This window comes from Syngnathus leptorhynchus, chromosome 15 (genome assembly GCF_054491065.1).
Source record: "Syngnathus leptorhynchus isolate UIUO chromosome 15, UIUO_Slep, whole genome shotgun sequence".
NCBI classification, from domain to species: domain Eukaryota; kingdom Metazoa; phylum Chordata; class Actinopteri; order Syngnathiformes; family Syngnathidae; genus Syngnathus; species Syngnathus leptorhynchus.
This window is the reverse complement of record NC_141209.1, coordinates 10,248,634-10,264,977: the sequence shown is the minus strand read 5'-3', so window position 1 is coordinate 10,264,977 and position 16,344 is coordinate 10,248,634. Positions and strand designations below refer to the sequence as shown.

Here is a 16,344-nt window from a genome sequence, read left to right as displayed (position 1 = left end):
GTGTCGGTTCGAAATACCACCACAGCCCCTTCTGCATCAATTCAGGTCTGGTCTCCTTGCCCAACTCCTATCAGTGCAGCTGCAAAGTAACAAGACCCTTCATATTGTTTCACCTCTGTTGTGTACAGGCTTCATTACATTATGAATAAAGCTCAGTCGGGAAGCACTAACCTGGATGCTGGTGGAGAAACCAACTTATCCGCCTTCACGTTTTAATAGAATTGTCAACAAAATTCAATGTCGAAACTGCAGGTGGTAGGTGGCAGAAAACGAAGAAGAACAAAATAATGAGAAAAAGAACCATAAATTAGGCTCCCGCTGTCGTCGCCTTTCGTGACCGCTTTGGTCTCCAGTCTCTCCTGAGTTGTGGGTTCAAATCCCACCACTGCCACTTCTGCATCAGTTTCACTCTATACTTATGGCCCGACTCTTTTCGGCGCATCCGTTGGTTACATATGATGACCTGGAGTTCTTTGCGATTTATCAATCTTTGCCTTTCATGTTCATCGGGACTACCTTTTTAAGAGGTGTATTTGGATAGAGACTGCTGAAAGGAGACACATATATGCCTCGTGAACAAATAAGTCGGCAGACAAGTTTGCCGATTTATTAGTGCCCAGAAGAGCAGCACTCTGTTCTGTACTGTAACCGTTGGTGAGAATGGGTTGACAGGGATGCCTGTAAGCGAGTCCGTCACTCGTATATTCCATCGCTTCTCGGCCTTTTGGCTAAGATCAATTGTAGTATATGTTCTTAGCTGGCTCGGGAGGCGATCACCTCTACTGATTTGTAAGTTCTCAGCCACTGACGTGACGGTGAACTTGACTCACTTTGTGGAGGAAATAGTAACATAGCATTGTGTTACAAATAACCTTATACTTTTGTTACAGAATCTACTATGGTAAGTTACTTTAATTGACTTTGTGTTATTTTGTAGTTGTTTGGAATTATTTATGTGTTTCTTTCCTTGAATCTAAATCTCTTTAAGTGGTGCTTCCGCTATGGTAGCTCCCCATGCTGCCATGCGGAGGCACCATAGTGTACGCTTTACTTTTAAGGAAATGAATGGTGAGTCGCTTGTAATGTCAATGTCTGGGAAGATATTGCACGGTTAAAGGGCAGGCTATGACGGTGAGTAGTGATGGGTCCTGCAACACTGATGCGTCGGCGCATGTGTCGAGCTCATAGAGCGAAGCCCCGTGTCAGTGCGCGTATCGCTTTAAAAAGGTCACGTGACCAAACGAGCAGCAGTAGAGTCTGTCAAGGAAGCGTGCCAAAGCTCTGTTAAAGGAAGCGCATTGTCAATTGAAGGATCTGCTAAAACAATATTTGATCTTTTGCGGTTCATCCTCGAAGTTATCAAGAATTCTGGAGCAGCCCCAAGTCAGATACTGGGACAATCAAAAGACACTGCACACCAGCCTCATCTGTGCCGTGTGAGTGGGTGTTTTCAAAGGCGGGAGAAATTGTGTCCAAAAAGCACAACAGGCTCAATTTCAAAACATTTGAAAAACTTAGTGTTTTAAATAAAAATTTGTAAAAAACAAATCCTACTGCACAAGCATCCTCTTTCACGACACGTTCACTTCGATTTTCGTGTTATGATACATGTTCACATTATTGATTGACTGTAACTAAAAAAATAAAGTATATTTTAAATTTAAATGAATATGTGAAAGAATACAATATAAAATATACTTACTTAAATCAATTAATGTATACACTACGTCGTCAAATCAGTGTCAGTCGAGTCTGCCACCTAGGTTGCCTGTAGTATATTTAAGGTCTATCAGGTGTCAACAGTGAGCGACACAGTATCGACACAGTGTCAATACAGTTTGGTAATGTGTCCAAACAATACACGAGGCCTCATGGACCCATCACTAACGGTGAGAGATGAAGATGGCATCAGGAATTGTTCCTGGCGGGCCCCCATTCAACAATGGGAGGACCCTCAGGGGTTCCAGGGCCTCAAAAATCTCTCATCAATGATAGTTTTGGGAGAAAACCGAGGCTACATCTATTATCAGGGCCAACCCAAGCTCTGCCGCAAGTGTGGACGGCATGGGCACTTTGCAGAAGCGTGGGAGTAAATAATATGCCGGAAATGTAGAGTAATTATTCGCACTTTTGAAGAGTGTACCAATGGCAGAAAGTGCATTCTCTGTAAATAACCTGATCATCTCTACAGAAAGTGCCCAAAGTCTTTTGCCAACTCAAGGCTGGGAGAGAGTTGACACATGTGAAAGAAAATAAAGCTAACAAACATTTTGGAAATTCAAATTTCCCGCCAAGGCCTGTCTGTCATTGGTGGAGAGGAAACGGATGAGGAGGGAACAGGTGAGGAGGAAACATGTGACGAGGGAACAGGTGATGAGAGAACAGGTGACGAGGGAACAGGTAACGGGGGAACAGATGAGGAGAGGGAAGGGGAGGGGCATGTGTCACCCCCACCAACAGAGAATGCAGAGGAAATTGATAGAGTAAACGAAATGCCTACAAGTAGTGGAGAGGAAACAAGTGAGGAAAAGGAAGGGGCATGTGGGAAGCAGACAAACGAAAAGTGACATGTCACAAGAAATAGCCACAGATGAGTTGAGTGCAGACACCCAGATTCCTTGTGCACAAAAAGCTAAACGACTCGCATCTGAACAGTCCTTCCTCTGAATCGCCGTCAATATCAGAAAAGAGAGGAAAGCCTGGGAGCCCAGATAGTGAGCTGGAAAAGTGCACAGAGTATTCACTTCCTACTTGTTAGGGTATATAAACTATCTTGATCGTATGATTATGTCGGGATGTAGACTAGAACGATGAACTTTGTTTGAACCTTTTACCTTTCCTTGACCCTGAAAGGTTTAACCATTCAGTTGTTGAACCTTTCCTAATGCTGTGGAAACATCCTTGTTTACATAGTCATCTAAAAAGCTCCACTAGGTTTTATTTCCACGACCTCGTAAAACAATAAACTGGGACCCTCTGCACTGATTAACCATTTGCTGAGGTGACCACCAACTGGGACCCTCTGCACTGATTAACCATTTGCTGAGGTGACCACCAAACATGTCAAATGTCACCCCCACCCTACTTGTTCTCAATAAATATGCTCTTGTAAGAGACTAACGGCAGAGTCTGTTCGAACATTGCTGTACCTACAGTAACGGACTAGCTCTCCACTTGCAAGTGCTTAAAGGGCATACTGTCTCCCGTGTGGTTCTTGCAAAATAAGTTAAGAGTCAGAACATCTCTAACACTACTCACCAAATGAAATCTCCTTTTTAAATATGGCTACATTCGACACCCTAAAGCCGCAATACCTTGAATTTAAGGTTGAGAGAGATGGACCGTGGTCAACAACAGAAACAAGAGAACTCCCACTAAATTTAGGGGTCAGCACAACCGGAGTGCAATGTCTGAGCCTCGCCCTGAGTGAACCACCTTTTTGATCATGGTGTCTTCCCTGACAGGTAAGTATGAGTTGTACAAGTTGCCGGGACGTCATCTTTATCACACATCTTCAGTCACGGGCTTAATTGCTACAAGTGTGTGGCACACACACACTCAGTAGATGAAGCAGGATTCGTAGATCTGTTTAAATAGTACTTTTAGTTCTTACAAAACCAAAGCATTATAAATGAAGTAAAGAATAGATTAAAAAAAACTACCATCATGCTTTAATTATTTTTCTACCCAAAATTGCCCTTACCCCCACCCAGTGTTCACCTCCTTTCTCTTAGAGTCGCCATCTAGTGGTGATGGCAGCAACCATAGAGAAAGTAAGACAATGTGGCTCGCTTTGATGTCTATTGTTATGCAAATGTAGCAGATGTTTATGCTAATGAGTATGGCATCCTTGTGTGACATCCGGTCAGGTGTCTCATCCTGTGTCAGGTGTCACATCCTGTGTCAGGTGTCACATCCGGTCAGGTGTCTCATCCTGTGTCAGGTGTCACATCCTGTGTCAGGTGTCACATCCGGTCAGGTGTCTCATCCTGTGTCAGGTGTCACATCGTGTTGTGACATCCTCTGATGTCAGACAGAAAGGCGCCATCTCGTGGGGTCAGGTGTCACATCCGGTCAGGTGTCTCATCCTGTGTCAGGTGTTACATGGTGATGCTCGTCCCATCCGGTCAGGTGTTCTATCCTGGTGTCAGACAGAGAGGCGTCATCTCGTGCGTCAGACAGAAAGGCGCCATCTTGGCTGGCCAAGATGGCGTCTTCCTGGTTGTCGCGGGGGGAGATGACCCTATTGGTTATTGCGGCCGGCGGCATGTCTGGACATGTATTTTTTACTTTACCAAGCTATTTTAGCTATTTTATCTATCGCCATATTGGTCATGGTTAATATTACGCTGGTGTGCATGCTAAACATGCTAATGTGTTTGATGGCCTGATGGTGCATGTATTGGGGGGTATCACCAGTCAATGTGTAAATTGATGAAAGCGGATGAAGACAAACTGTCTTCATTTTACCAGTTCGCATCACATATGATGTGTAAATGTATTTTAGCTATCGCCATATTGGTTGGTGGTATTATAGCTTTAGCCATATTGGTGGAGGCAATGTCTGTGGCCCCACATGCTAATGTGTGGTATTTTAACACGTTAATGTATTTGGTAGCATTTCATGACTGTATCCGTGTCTCTTATAGTACCTCTATCTGCGGTTCTACGTGTTAGTGTGTGGTATTTTAAGCCATATTGTTGGAGGCATGTTGGAGGATGGTTATGTATTTGGTTGCATTTTTTTTTTTCTGCTGTAGCCATGCCCTTTGAAGGCGTGTTGGGGGTGTTAATGTATTTGGTTGTAGTGTTGATGGCCTTGCATACTAATGTGTTTGACGGTATTTTTATTTTTTAGCCATATTGGTGGAAGTGATTTGGGGTATGTTTATGTATTTGGTTGTATTTTTTGATTGTATCCATACTTCTTGTAGCAATGTCTGCAAAAGAAAGCATGGTCAATGTGTTTTTTCACATGACTAGGCCATCATAGTCGTCTCCATTTGATGGCTCTAGCCGTCTCCTTAGGGGGGTGATGATCAGACAGGATGGAGCCGTTGGTGGAGGTAAGTTGGGGCATATTGGTGGAGGTAAGTTGGGGCATATTTATGTATTTTGGTTGTATTTTATTTTATTTATTTTTTTTGGGTTGTATCCATGCTTCTTGTAGCAATGTCTGCAAAAGAAAGCATGGTCAATATGTTTTTTTCACATTACTAGACCACCGTGGCCGTCTCCATTTGATTGTCTCCGTTTCTGCGTTGGTGTTGATGGCTCTAGCCGCCTTCTTAGGGGGGTTGATGATCAGACAGGATGGAGTCGTCGTATGAGTCGTCAATGTGCAAATTGTTGAAGGTGTCTCAAGACAAACCGTCTCCGTCAACCATTAGCTTTAGCAGAGCGTTCTAGTGCAGGTTGTATCTCTGATAGTTATAATTTGTTTAGATGGGTTTATGGAAGTTGTGTAAGTTAATAGCATTTCCTGACTAAAAAACATGTGATACAGAGAGGTGTGGTTTGAAAAGGGGTGGGACCGGTAGCATCTATATTACGGCTCGCTTGAGGGGTGAGTTCACAGAAAAAATTTAAGCTAAAGCTACGCTGCTAAACTACAAACCTGAAGATCGGATCATGATTGCGGAAACGCCGGTCAGCATCCACCTATGCCACAAAGGCTCAGCTGGACTTGCAGATGCTCCCAAGAGGAAGAAAATGTTTCTCCAACGTGTACAGAGGCCTCCTACAGAGAAGCTTGAGCAAAACTGGCGCTTAACACCGGAGGCCGTGTGGGGATTTAGATTTTCTTACGAGGTTGGTGAGATTTCATTCTACATGAGGGACGAAGCCCCGCCAGGAGCAGCCAACGTCTGCAGATTTGACGATGCAAGCACAGCATGTGGTGATGACAGCTCAAAAGGATCTTTGAACTCAAACGACTGGGCCATCGTAAGTGAGCTGGCACCCAGAGTGATGGAAGATTTTCTTGATGAATATGGAACACAGGGCGAGTTAAACATCACTTGGGTATCAAGGATTACAGCGAGCGGGAAATGTTTTTTACGTCTTAAAGTTTCTCCTCAAACTATTGATGGCCCGGAAGATGGGGAGGTGAATGAAATACTGTATTTCGCCATACAAGTGTTTAGCAGTGAATGTGGGATTTTTCAGACATTATTGAATATACCGCTTTCTGAATGGTATCAAAGAATGGAAGGCTGTGGAGACACTATTTCAGAACTTTTTCTTTCTAGCCGTGCTTGGGTCAACATTGTAGGAGTGAAGCGGAGGTTAGTTTTAGACTAAATTAACTTTAAACTGTTCAAAAAACTCTCCCCAAACCACACCCCCCACCTCCGCAACCCCCCTCCTTCACCTCTTGTCATAGAAAGGCGGGATCGTAGTCATTAGCATACCTGTGTAAATTGTATAAGAGAGGTCATGATCGTATGGCCCATCCCACATGCCTTCCCAAGCCGTCACAGCTCAACCATCTAAGAGAGAGAAAGAGACCGAAGATTGAAAGCAGCGATGCCTCAAAGAAGACCAGCAAGACGACTTCTGCCAAGTTTTCCTGCCATGGAGAATGGTCCAGGAGAAAAGACTTCCAGAGGTGTGAAGACCGTGCCTGATAGTACAGTTACACTCTGGTCTACTCCTGACAGCTCCGACAGAGTCGGGTCTGGGGAGCATATCACCAAACTCAGAAGGACCAAGCACCAGCTTATCCGTGTCTACAACGAGGCCGCAGCCAGAGAGACCGAGCGTCGACTTTTCAACAGCTGCAACGAGGCCGAGCGTGTCACCTTCAGCTATGGGGCTGCCTCTCATCACGTCTGCAGCTGTATCCCCGTCGCTATTGCAGCAACGACCTGGAGGCAAAGGTGTACGCACAAGCCAGCCGATTCGACCGTCTCTTCCCAGGACCCGGCGTCATTTTGCCTTCATCATCATCAGCCTTCGACGCATTTGGCAGTCCTGCAAGCCCCCCACAGCCATCACCACAGAGAGGTGACGGACCACGATATGCAACAGCGGAGGAGGAGTTTTGGTCAGCGTCTCCTTCCGTAGAGCTGTTTGACAACGCATGCGTCTCATATCCGCTAGCTGGTATGTACCTGGCGCCATTAACAGGGGGTGACGTGACACATGTGCTCAGTCCAGACCAGGGCATCATGGTAGCCGGTGACTGTGGTTTTGCTGGCTATGAGGATGCCGTTGCGAGCCAACCCGTAAGGCCCGATGACCAACACCTCGTCATGGACCCTACAATGGCCGGGGAGCTCACGTCAACAGAGGACATGGATATAGGATGGTACCTTGATATCCTGGAACAACCTACAACGACAGAGGCCTGCAACAACCAACCAAAGGAGTTTGTCCCGCTGGGTGAGGATGCTGACTGGGATGAATTCGCTATGAAAATACCACAATTACCCTGGTTAGTAGTTGAAGATTACATGCGTGTCAAACTTTTGATTGTTCATCTTCTGTACAATACATTGATGGAGCATGCTAAGGAGACGTGTGACGGTTGTATTTTTGATGATCTGAGTCAAATGCATCATACCTGCCTATATGTTGAAGAGAGCTACTTTTATTTTTACAATAATTACGCTAAGGTAATGGCTGAACTATGCAACACGAATTTTCTCCACACATTATCGACCATGCTTTACTATTTCAATACAGCAGCCCCTCTTAAAACCATCCGCAGTACAGCTACATTCATTTTACAAGAGTTGGCCCCAGAGTGCAGTATCTTCACGCGATTAAGGGCTATAAAAAAAGAATATAAAGCTATTGTGGAATTGACCGAATCAGACATTGATCTTCTATTCAGAACTTTTGGAAAGCGAGAATGGGTAACATTATCAGGAAAATGATTGTGAAATATTACTACCGTATCCAAAATTGGACGGATATTCTAGAGAAAGTCATCTCACAAAACAATGTCAATGATGTTTCTCTCCAGAAAATGCTTGCATTAATGTCAAAAGTCCGATCCCTGTCAGAATCATTGTTTCAAACACCATGGGACAATTTAGTCATCCACTCTGTCATGTCAAGTTTAGCAGGTTTGTCTGAAAAAATGAACTGTATTCTTAATGTGTGGACTCAAATCGGTGTAGGGCAATTGATGACTGTTTTGACTTTGTTTACAAATTGTGTTAAATTTCACAGACAAAACAATATGCCAATTTATATTACAGGAGAGTTAAAGAGATTTAAAAATCTAATTGAGTCAAAGGTTTCCCCCTCTGTATTATATACTCTGATCAGTGTTTTTACTCAATAGTGTTTTAATAATGTGACCTGATTGCTTTTTACTCCTTAGTAGTGTTTTTTTTTTTTTGGGTTGTTGTTTTTTAAATAAAAGTGTATTATGTTTTTTATACACTAATGTGATCTGATTGTTGTTGTTTCTTTTAAACACTAATGTGATCTGATTGTTTTTCTATGTTCAATCTATTAAAAAAAGAAAAGAAAAAAAACGTTTCTGTGTGTTTCATTAATCCCACCACACGCCGATTTGCATCATAACAAACCTAACAATGCTTCGGAAGAGATGTCTCGAGAGAGTCTATTATAATGCTAAGAATCCAGGTAGTTTCGGTGGTCCAGAGCGTTTACATAGAGCAGCGGTTGTTAGCTGTAAAAACATTAATATAAAAAAGGTGAAAGCATTTTTATCACAACAAGACACCTATAGTCTGCATAAACCGGTCAGAATAAACTTTCCTAGAAACCGAGTTTTTGTCAGAGCCCCAAAAAGACAATTTCAAGCAGATCTGTGTGATATGCAATCGTTTGCCCGGTACAACGACGGCTATAAGTATATTTTAACCGTGATTGACATTTTCACAAAGTATGCATATGCTCGAGTTTTGAAAGCTAAAACAGGAGCGCATGTTACAAAGGCATTTGAATCTGTCTTATCAGATAGCGGTGCTCCTTTACGACTCCAGACAGATAAGGGAAAAGAATTTTTCAACAAGCCCTTCCAAAAATTAATGACCCACCATAATATCCAGCACTTTTCAACGTCTTCAGATACGAAAGCGCAAACTGTGGAGAGATTCAACAAAACACTAAAAACACGCATGTGGAGATATTTTACAGCTAAAAATACACATAGGTACGTGGACGTGATTGCGAGTCTTCTAACCAGCTATAACAACAGCTATCACACCAGTATAAAAATGGCCCCAAGTGCCGTCACCGTTGGTAACATAGATACTGTGTTCCGGCATCTGTATGCAAATGCTCCTATCCGTCATGAAAAAAAGCCCCGTTTTGCCCCGGGGGAAATTGTTAGGATTTCCAAATTAAGAGGGATTTTTGATAAGGCATACCTGCAAAGTTTTAGTGATGAGCTATTCAGAATAACAAAATGTCTCCGCCGTGTTTCACCCGTCTACAAGATAGCTGATTTAGATGATGTGGAAATAGAAGGTACTTTTTATGAAGCACAATTGCAAAACGTGAAAATTAGTAATAATAAAATTTTACGCATACAACGAATTTTGAAATCACGCGTCGTGGCAGGCAGACGTGAGATGCTGGTGCAATGGGTCGGTTGGCCGTCCAAATTTAACACTTGGGTACCAGCGAGCAGTGTCAAAAACATATGATGCAAGATAAAACAGCCATTGTGTGAAACATACAAGATGAGTGAAGTTCAGAGAGAATTTTACGTCACGTTGGCTTCGAATGCTAGCATGCATGTTTTCAAAGATAATAGCTTATCCGAATTTAAAATTGAGTTAGCGAGACACATAGAGTTAGAGGGGTCATGGGAAGTCGGTTTATGCGAAATATCCTACGTTAATTCAATCCTCGACATCCCTGAGAAAAAGCGCAGCTTTTACCTCAAACAACCCAAGATGGATACACCCCGCGGAGATGGGTTTCAGAGCGACCTGGAATCACGTCATATGCTGAAAGTACGAGGTGGGATCTTCAAAAGCTACGACTCCTTGGCTTCTGAAATTCAAACTTTATTAAGTAAAGCTAGTAATAAAAAGACCGCTGTGAAATTTGACCATCATAAGCAAAGGTTCATGTTTACGGGGGAAGAAGGTTTAAGAATAATGTTTAAAAGCCCTCTAGCGTTCGTTTTAGGAACTAACCATGAACATTGGATAGCACTGAAACCGGAAGGTGTCATTGCCCCCCACCCCGCTGACAAGAGAGCTGGACGTTACCACATGTTTGTTTACACTGATTTAATTCACCACCAGACAATCGGAGACGCATTCGCGCCCATGCTTAGAACAATCGCTATCGAGGGTGAATACGGTTATGTTGTTTGCAAGATATTTAATCCTGTTTACTATTTAAAAGTAAGTCGACGGCACATTGAGACCATTACGATCAGTCTACGGTCAGATCAAAACACTCCGTTAGATTTCGAATACGGCAAAGTAATTCTCATTCTGCATTTTAGATTGAAATAAAAATAAAAAAAATGATGCCCTTAACTACACACCCCGACTTGAACCGTTTTATAAACTATTACGAGAACCAAGCAGGTGGCTCATTTACAGGCTTTCAAGGTAGCCTGGTCCAATACGGACGAGGCCTAGGTTCTATTTTCTCTAAACTTTTCCGTTTTGTTGCGCCGATGTTCAGAAGTGGATTTAACCTGGCGAAGCCACACCTCCAAAACGCTGCTAAAAACATAGCTTCGGATGTAGCGGGTCGTGTTATACAGAGAATACAACGGAAACCGGAAACAACGCAAGAAGGCTCGGGACTTGTAGTTTTATCACGCAGAGGCCTGCATCCTGGTGGGCGGAGGAAGAGAGTTGTTAAGAATAAAAAGAAAAGGCGCTCTACCAGCCGCAAGTCAGTTGTCAGACGAAAGCGTTCGAAGCGGAGTACAGATATATTCTCTTGAAAGAAATGGCTCTCCTCCACTATCGCTCACAAGAATGTGTTCTGAGTGAGTTAGATTTGTTTACAGCGCCATTGACACAATTATCTATCGAGGACAATCAATATGTAGAGATTCAGCCTTTATCCGCTATATTGGACCAAGGTCCAATTGAATTTTTTATCCCTGGAGACGGTTCAAAATATCTGGATTTATCTGATACGCTACTTCACCTACGTTTAAAACTTACACGGAGAGATGGGAGTAATTTACCACTGAATGAACCTGTAAGCTTAATCAACTTCCCGCTAAATACAATTTTCGGTCAAGTCGATATATCTCTCGGAGATCGGCTCATATCACAATCCAGCGCTACACATGGTTATAGGTCTATTATAGAATTGTTACTAAACTTTTCAAAAAGCTCGTTAGAGTCACAATTCACAGCCTGTATGTTTGCAAAAGATACAAGCGGGCGTATGGATTCCATCGCTTTCGAAGGGGCGGGGGTGAATGAGGGCTTACTCAAACGCGCACAGCGGGTAGCCGGGTCACGCGAGTTCCATCTCCTAGGCCCGCTTCATGCCGACATATTTTTTTCTGAGCGCCATCTGTTGAATAACGTGGATCTTCGTGTGAAGTTGACTAGAGCCCCTGATGATTTCTGTATCATGAGCCCTCCTGACAGTGATTCTTGTCTTAAGATACTTGGAGCTTCACTGTTTGTAAAAAAAGTTACAGTGTCCCCAGCAGTGGCTTTGGGTCACGCGTCCGCTTTACTTAAAAATAATGCCCTTTATCCACTTACAAGGGTAAATATTAAATCTTTTTCCATACCTCAAAACTCACGGATTTGCCACCAAGACAATCTCTTCCTAGGACAAATACCCAAACAAATTGTAATAGGTTTGGTCAATCACAACAGTTTTACAGGGCGTCGTGATTTGAACCCCTTTAATTTCTTTCATCACGATGTCGAGTATCTCGCTTTGAGCCATGAGGGCCGTCAGATTCCGGCTAAAGCTTTTCAACCCAATTTCGAGGCTGGGATATGTACACGGGAATTCCATAATTTATACACCGCATCTGGACGTTTTTTAAAAGATTTACCTCTATGTATCGATCAACAAGATTTTAATCACGGCTACTCCCTTTTTGTTTTCAATCTAAATCAAGCAGATGACTCAGGAGCGTTATCGACGATTAACAATGGTGTATTAAGACTTGATATGCGCTTCCGTGTGCCCCTCCCACACACAGCTACTCTTATTGTGTATGCAGCTTATGATTCAATTATAGAAATCAATGCAAAGAGAGAGGTCTTGATGGATTATTACTAACAAGATGAACGGACGCGAATTAGATTTGATCATGACTCGAAAACAAAGATCCCTTTTCGGAGGGGTGTTTGCATCGGATGAGATCCGTGACATCAAAGACACACACCCTAAGCATTATATTGTGAATACCGACCCCCGCCATCTTCCAGGGGAGCATTGGCTCGCCATAACACTGGAAAGCGACGGAACCGCCTCATTCTTTGATCCTTTTGGTTTACCACCGAATAACCCATACTACCCCGCTAGTATATACGAATTCCTGAAAAAACGCTCGAGTCGTATAACATACCACAACAGACAACTCCAACACGAACTGACGGACACCTGCGGGCAGCATTGCGTGTATTATTTCTGTCAACGCGGATGCGGCCTTACCTACCTGGAGGTGTTATCTCATTACACTACTGACCCTTTAAAAAACGATGTTATGGTCCGCAATTTTGTCAAAAAACTACAAAGGCCAGATCGGATGTGTGGAGGACAGATAGCTTGCTCGCTGCATAAATTTAAAAAATGCTATTGTTTGAAACAACGTTAATGTTTTATAAACCTCTTTATTCAATAAACAATGTTAAAGAGATTTACAGAGTCATGTGTTTTTTTTCCGGTAACAGTTCGTAATACAACAAAAAAAACATTTTCATATCTAATAACTAACCCATTTTACAGTCGGCATTGTTTTCTTCCTTTTTCGTTTACTTATAACGCTTACATCTTTCTCGTAAGAAGCAGCCACATTGTCATCCTTAGCATATTTCACACGTTGAAGATCAGCACGAGCCAGGGGGTTGGAGATCGAAGATTCAGGTAGGTTAAGATTAGCTAGTGTATTTAAAAATTCGCTTCAGCCAACAGGCTGACCAGGTAGTTTTTTTCCACTCACAACTAGATGTTTTAACAGACCACTCATATGGGAGCCTTTGACCGTTTTTCCTTTAAAAATAAATTCATTTAGCGGTGTCCATTTTATGTCAGCGGCCGACAATCTTTTCAGCACATAGCTGGCGTTGCGACGATAATGGGGTCCGATGGCATCCAGAATATCTCCCCAATCTCCATCGGTTGTCTTCTCAAAAGTCTTTCTTTCAACCGTCTCCCTCTCATCGCTTTGAATCGTGATAGGTATTCGTTCGATGTCCTTTTGTTTCACCACACCCATGTAACGTTGTAGCAGAGTTTGATACATTTTGATTTTCTCATATTGATTTAAATTTTTATTTTCCAAAACCTGTTTCATTTCACGATCGAGATCATTTTCAAGCGTATCACGTATGGTTGGTGCAGGTCGGCTTAGCCTCTCTAGCTGATAGGGTGAGATCCTGTACATTTTTTGGGCTGTTTTCAAACTCATTTCTCATTTGTTTATGAAAGCGCCGGCGAGGCTCCACAGAACAGGTGCAAAAGCGGCCAGCAGTGGTAGTATAAAACCGCCCTTCTGAACCAACACAGCTCTTTTCTTCTTCAACGTATTTTTCTTATCAGCCAGAAAGCGGATGTTTTTCTTTTGTTTTTGAAGTTTTTGATAATGTTTTGATTTTAGAGTGATCTGCCCTTTCAAAAGATTCAAAGCAATCTCACACAATGCTTTCACTAGACTAGCAGGACCTCTAAGGAGTAAATGCTTACGTTTGGCAGGTTTGGATGTAAACAGAGAGCGGAGTAGCGATGCGTTTGTTTTTAATAGTTTTGTCATGGTTTTATTGTTTAGGGATATTGTTAGGGTTGAATAAATTAGGTTGATCATATTATGTTGGAATGTAATCAGTGGTGATTGACCTAGATTAGGGTGATCATATTATGTTGGAATGTAATCAGTGGTGATTGACCTAAGCTTGTCCTGTCTTAACAAAGGAGCAGAACAAAGTGCTAAGATCCTTTGCACTGATTGACCAATTGTAGAAGACGCAATCAAAGTTGTTTTGTCTACTCAACATTGTAAAACATCCCCCGCTATGATGTGATCAGAGGCCAGGTGTTTCAACCCCCACCTTGGCCACCACACATGTAAATTGTCACCCCCACCCTTCTTTTCTTAATAAATACTCTCTTGCATGGGTGCAGCGGCAGACTTTGTTCGGACAGTGCTGTGTCAACAGCAACGAACAAATTCTCCACTTGCAGAATTTGTTCGGACATTGTTCTATCTACAATGACGAACAAATTCTCCACGTGCAAGTGTTCAAAGGGCATACTGTCTCCTGTGTTGTTCTTGCACAGTAAGTTAGAGTCGGAACATCTCTAACATTTTGGTGCCCTGACCCGGATCCAACATACCCGCTGCTGATCGACGGAGGACGACGTGCTGCATTGTCGACAAGCCAGCGTCCATTAGGAGGACCTGGTAAAGAAAAGACCTGGCAAGTAAATTCTTCGCTGGGCCAGCATCTAAGGTCTGCCTTCGTCGAACAGCAGTGGATTGACGGAATCCGAACGTGCAACGAACCAGGGGACAAGTAAGTTAAAGCCCTAAGTGTAAACGCGTAAAGGTGCACAAGATATACGGCTTTGGTTTGTCCGAGCTAAGAACAGCTTGGGTTAAAGTCCCAGTGGAAGGAACAGACTAAGGAAAACAGAGCTTCCTTTTCATTCATTGAAGAGGTGCGTAGATTCTTCTTTGTCTGTTCTTCCAAGCTGCGGGATCTGGCTTGGGTTAGAGTCCCAGTGGAAGGAACGTGCTAAGGAACACAGAGCTTCTTTTTTGTGATTCAAAGAAGAGCGTAGATTTTTCTTTGTACGTTTTTCCGAGCCAAAGAACAGCTTGGGTTAGAGTCCCAGTGGAAGGAACAGGTTAAAAAAAAAAAAAAAAAAAAAAAAAAAAAGACAGAGCTTCTTTTTCTTAATTGAAGAAGGGCGTAGATTCTTTTTTTTGCCTGTTTTTCCGAGCTGTTTGCATGAAAGTTGTGTGGTTGAGAGTGTGAATGGTAGGATAATTTGACTAAGAGGCAATTGTTGTTGAACGGTCAATTTAATCCTGCATTGAGGATCCTCAAAAAAGTAAAACAAAAAATTGAATAAAAATTGGAAAAATCGAAAAATACCAAGTTAAGATAGGAAACAAAAAACGGTAAATCTCTAACTCTTGAAGGTGATGAGAAGTACATGGCAAGTATGCGATACATGCCAAAGTGGAAGAAAAAGTATGGAGTAGAAGGGAAGTTGAAATGTGGAAAATAGTGGTTGATGTTTTGGAGGAGAGTGTGGCTGGGAAGACAAAAGGACTGAGAAAGGAAAGATAAGAGGGAGAATTGCAATGTGCTAGAGTGTGGTTGAAAACTTCACGAGCGATGTGAACAAATTCAAAAGACCAAAAATGGAAAGATAAAAAGTGATGAGGCTGCCATTCCATTAACATTTGAAAAAGAATTTAGGGTGCATAATGGCATCCCATTCAATGATGCAGCTGAGAGTGCTTATCAGCAACAGCTAAAATATGCGCTCCCCAATGGTTCCCCACCTGAATTAGACAACAGGGTGCGGAAACAATTGGTGGATACAGATAATATCCACCGCATCAATGACAAACCTGTTTTACCAAAATCACTTTTTAAGGCAGCAGCAATTGCAACACATGGGCCTTGCCATGCGTCGACAGGAGGGATGAGGTCAATTCATGGTCAATTCACTACCTTTGGTTCAGATGCTTACTTAATTTTTTTTGTAAAGCATGTCCTGTTTGTGTAAAACATAATCCACAGGGAAACATGAGACCTAAGAGAGGCTCGTTTCCAAAACCATCTTACCCATTCCAAATCATGCAGTTGGATTTTGTTGGACTCACAGAGAAGAACCTGTGATCAAACTCTTTTGGATTGATGTCAACGCAACTGTTAAAGGACGAACGTTGCCGCAAGTGGCTTACACAGAGAGACCAGCTGAAGTGAACTATACATGTTACATCCAAGGAAACAAGACCCACAAATGCATCAACGACGACTGCTCTCCAGGAGGACACTGGATGGGAGCTTTGGATGTCACTGCTAAGTGTCAGGATGAGAGAGCCATTTCAAGTGGTTGTCCGATGCTGCCCGCCAACTGGACAAGTGTCTGCACCAGTGTGGGTGACAGACCACACCTACAGGATACAACATCATCAGCTGACGACAGCACGCAACTCTTCTGCACGTCCAA

At 42.8% G+C, this 16,344-nt stretch overlaps 1 pseudogene; it reads left to right on the top strand.

The window, feature by feature from the left end:
* The first annotated feature begins 708 nt into the window (after window positions 1-708).
* LOC147045685 (U2 spliceosomal RNA) lies at window positions 709-915 on the top strand (annotated as a pseudogene).
* Window positions 916-16,344: the final 15,429 nt, after the last annotated feature.